The 4,672-nt window shown below is 53.9% G+C and overlaps 1 pseudogene; it reads right to left on the reverse strand.

Annotated features, from left to right (window-relative positions):
* Nucleotides 1-388: 388 nt before the first annotated feature.
* On the reverse strand, nucleotides 389-4,408 carry LOC102531411 (antizyme inhibitor 2-like; annotated as a pseudogene).
* Nucleotides 4,409-4,672: the final 264 nt, after the last annotated feature.

Genomic DNA, 4,672 nt, shown 5'->3' on the forward strand with positions numbered 1-4,672 from the left:
CTCCACTAGGCAAACTCTAGGTTGGGCCAAGAGGGAACTGGGGCTGTGAGGAGGGGACATCTGAGGAGGGAACCAGGGAGCAGCCACAAATGGTCAGAGCAGAGTGGAACCTTGGCCATGGGGCTGAGGGTCAGCTGGGGCCACAGGGCTGCCTGTTTCTGCCCATAAAGCTGTCTATGTGTCAGAGCTGTCAGAGCCGCCCAGGTGGGCTACCTTGGACTTACCTGGGAAGAGGCTGTAACAGGCAGAGGCCAGTGTCAAAGATCAGCCAGCCATTTTGGGCTTTGCTGGGGCCAGTGTGTGGAGTAGGGTATTTCCTGGGCCCGGGACCCCAGAGCTCAGCTACCAGCTCCCCTTGCCAAGTTCAGATCCTGGTGAGAGGCCCTCACTACCCAGCCCCCTCCTCCTCCCCCTCCCCCAGACACTTGAACTCAGGTTCCTTGGCATAGTAGATGAAGGAAGGAGGGAAGCCACTGAAGGCAGAGATCATGGTGGACGTGTAGGCACCCAAGGAGGGAAGACCAGCCAGTCACCCACGTCCTGCTCGGGCAGCTGCATCTCCTCCAAGAAGAGCCCACCAGAGACACCACATATGGAGCTGTAGAGGGTGCAGGAGAAGAGGGGTGGCTCAGGGCAGAGCTCCTGCAGGGACACAGGGGTGGGGAATCAGGGAAGGAATGGCAGGGCACGCTCCCAGGGCACAAGATACCAGCATGGTATCTGTTATTCACCCACACTGACCGATTCCTAAGTGGTCCCTATGCACCAGGCACTGTTCTCAACCCTGCCCTCATGGAGCTTGTGTTCTAGAGACACATCCCAGCCCTATCAATTCACAAGTGCATACACAGGTGGGACCTCGGTTTTCCCATCTATAAAGTGGGAAGATTTTATTCAACAACCACTCAAAATACTTGACCTCCAACTTGACCGCACTGGAAATGCCTGAGGAGTTTTAATGAAGGACGGTGCCAGGGTGCCAGGGTCCTAACCCACGAGAAATTCTGATATCCATGATCTGGGGCATGGCCTGGACATTGCGGTATCTTAAAGCTTCCCAGATGATTCTCATGAGAAGCACAGTTTGAGAATCTCTACCTCCTAAGTCTCCTGCATCTCTAATATTCAAGGATTCTGGAAACACACAGTGATGTAGTGGGATGCACATGGAAACACACCCACAGCCAAACAGATGCACAAGCACACCTCCACAGACCTGTGGACCAGAAGCCCACCTTCTTCCGGCACAGGGGAAATTAAGAAACGCATGCATGCAGAAGTGCCCGTGCTGACCCACATAGGCACATGTGCACATCCTGGTACATGCATGTGGTGTGGCAATCTGCCAAGCCATCACAAATCTGAGATCCTTTATCTCTCCTCCTGGTAGCAGGGAGCCCTGCTTCCCTGGCTAGGGGGCTGGACCTGGTGGCCTCGGGGTCTGGGTGGTGACAGAGCCACACAAATATCTCCTTACCTTCAGCACAATGGGCATCTTGGGTTCAGACTCCCTGAGGAAGACACGGAAGGCACAAAAGTGGCCCTTGTTGAGACAGTACACCAGCTCCCAGTGACCTCCTGCCAGCAGGGAGAGGGCAGGACTGAGGTGTGCTCAGCCAGGTTGCACCACTGACCCTCAGCACCAAAGCCCAGCACCCTTGGGAGAGCTCTGAGCCCCTGCCCAGCGCTGGGTAAAGTGTTCCCTGCTCCAGGAGTCTTCCCTAGACCCATGCAGGGTTGGGGCCCGTCCTCTGAGCTCGCACTGTTCCTCTGCTCCCCCATCAGAGGTTTTCTCCTCCTCTTAATAATAATAATAATGATAGTAACATAACTAACATACCATGAGATACAGCTTGGGCGTTGTTCTAAGCTCTCTACGTGTATTAAACTATTTAATCCTCATAACTGCACTCTGAGTAGGTACAATGAGCTCTACTTTACAGTTGAGAAAACTGAGTCTTGTCAGAAGTCACACAGGAGATTGTGGCAGGGCTGGGATTTGTTCCCAGATAACAGGTCTCAGGTACTCTGCCCTTACCTTAAACCAGGTTCCCTGGGCACCTGCTGCATGAGTCAAAACTGGGTGTAAACAGCCTTTCTGTGACGTAATTCCATCACGGTTGCTCCTTAAGGATATGCTAATTTATCAATTTCTTTCCTCACAGGCCACATAGCCTGTCCCCCAGACCCAGGCTGGGACAGCTGGGCTCCCTCCGATGCTCCTCTCTTACCTCCTCAAACTTAGGCTCGGAGCCCTCCACTCCAGGGAAGCCCCCTCCGATGTCCAGGAGGCTCATGTCATGCCCGACCCCACAACCCACCTCAAACACGCGCCGCAGCCTGTGAAGTTGTGGGGTGTCTAGCAGGCCGAGCCCACATGGAAGATGAACAGGTGGAGAAACATGCACGAAAACGCTAGGACCAGAGGAAGAGAGACACCAACACAGCATCCTTGAGTTGGGGCTCTCACGGCGCTGTGCGGCGGCCTCCTCTCCTAGCTGTCCCCTCCCAAGGTCTCGTTGCAGGGGCTCCCCTTCTCTTCCCCCTTGGAAGGCATGTGCTCAGAACCCCCAATCCCAGGGCTCACGAGGAGGCTGGGCTGAGGAGCCGGTCAGGGCCAGGTTGGGTGAGACCAGGGAGACAGTCTCCTCAGAACAAGAGTTCAGGGGGCACCACAACACGAAGTAATCAAGATAAAGAACATTAATGCAATAAAGAGTACAATTGATGCGAAAACATCCATGACAAATAGACATTTAAAGAAGTATTTAAATAAATAAAGACAAGATTGGTAACAGTGATTGAACTCTGAAGCAAAAGGAAAAATCAAAAATGCCCATCTTGTCTTTACTTAAAATGTTGATATTTTCCTTATCCTGATCTTCTTGGCACTAATCTTGATTTTTTTCAAATATTATATTAAAATGTTATTTATCTAGAGTGCTAAGTTTTTAGTATCCCCTTAAATTTTGCTCCCAAGGCCAGGGGCCTTGAATGCTGCACCCTAGTCCCAAATAACATCCAGCTTCTTCGCTGAGACAGACAGAGCATCACGAGGTCCAGAGGGGCCACGGCCGACAGGAGGGCACCCCGGTGAGCCAAAGGCTGGAGACAGGTAGCGGAGACCTGACTTCTGCCTCCTAGGCAGGGAAAGCTAGTGTGCTCACCTGGTTCCCACCACTGGCAGCCCGGGTCTCTGGCAGACTTGAGCAGATGTTCACACACCTCCAGGCTGGCCCCAGACTTGGTCCTCAGAGGGGAAGATGCTTCTGCTGCCCGGGATCCGCAGCCGGAGACCAGCCTGGGAGAGGGGTGCATAGGATGCCTGAGGCCTGGATATTTTACTGCCCCCTAGTCAATCTCCCTCCAGCTTCCCACCCACCCCTGCCTAGTTCCTCTGGACTGTCCAGCGACGGAATTCCAAGGAGTAAACACACCCACTAATTACAGACTTCTGCCCAGGCAAGAAAAAGCAGGAAAAAGATACAATTAGAAATATACCTTCTACTGACCTCTATGTTACAGGATCAGAGATGTTAACTAACTTTCCCAGGACCACACAGTATGTGACCATCAACCGGAAATGGGAGCCTTGGTCTCCCTGACTCCAATGTGAATGCTTTTTCCATGAGGTCACCTGATGTCAGACCTCTTAATGGCAGACTCTGCCCTGCATATGTCTACATGCAGATATAAGCAGTGTCTCTTTGGCACCAGTGTGCACCAGGGAGGCCTCGGGCCACTGACCCAGATCCCTGTGCTTTGCTGCTTGTGCCTGTCCCGGTCACAGCACGGGACCCCCTTCGTCTGGCTCCTGCAGCCTAACTCCATCTGCCGGAGCCCTAGGCTTGCTGCCCCTTGCTCCATCTGTCTCCACTGATCTGCAGCCCCTGCTGGTCTCACCTGGTCCCGGGTTCTGGGACCTTGATTAGCTCCCCTTCACTGTCAAAGACCAGGAGCTGCACCCCTTGGTGGGTGGCATACTGGATGTGGGAGATGGGCTTGAGGGGTTGGCGTAGATGGTGTGCAAGGGGGCCACACCCAGGCTCAGCACCTGCTCCAGCTCCACCTGGGGTAGATGAACCACCAAGAGCTCATTCATTTATTCTTCCCAAAACAAATGAGCACCATGTGTGTCAGCCACCATTCTAGGTGCCGCAGCCCCCACTCCAGGACCCCTGGCAATTGGCCTTTCTTTTCCAGGAAGTGTCAGGCCTGTGAATGAGGCAACTGGCTGCTGGCCCAGGCTCACCTGGCTGGCACAGTCGAAGCTGGTGCCAAAGGTGACCAGGACATGCACACCCAGGGGGCTGCTGCTGCACCTCACCGCATGGAAGGGTGAGACCCACAGCAGGGCCTGGCGGAAGACCTGACGGTAGCCGGCCAGCACGCCCAGGCTGGCTACCATGAAGGGGTCTCAGCAGTCCTGCCAGGACGGGGAAGGAGGGAGGGGAGGCTGAGTAGTGGGTCATCTCATCTAATTCCCACAACAACTCTATGAGATGGAGATGGAGAAATAAAGGTTTACAAATATGAAGTCACTGGCTCAAGGTCACACAGCAAGAACTCGGCAAAGAGAGGGTCTGAGCCCGGGTCTCCCACGTCCAGGGAGCTTGCTCTTGACTCCTGTTCTCTACTGCCTTTCGACTTGTGTCCCTCTCTTTAGTAGGAA

Source organism: Vicugna pacos, chromosome 13, assembly GCF_048564905.1.
Source record: "Vicugna pacos chromosome 13, VicPac4, whole genome shotgun sequence".
Classification (NCBI taxonomy): domain Eukaryota; kingdom Metazoa; phylum Chordata; class Mammalia; order Artiodactyla; family Camelidae; genus Vicugna; species Vicugna pacos.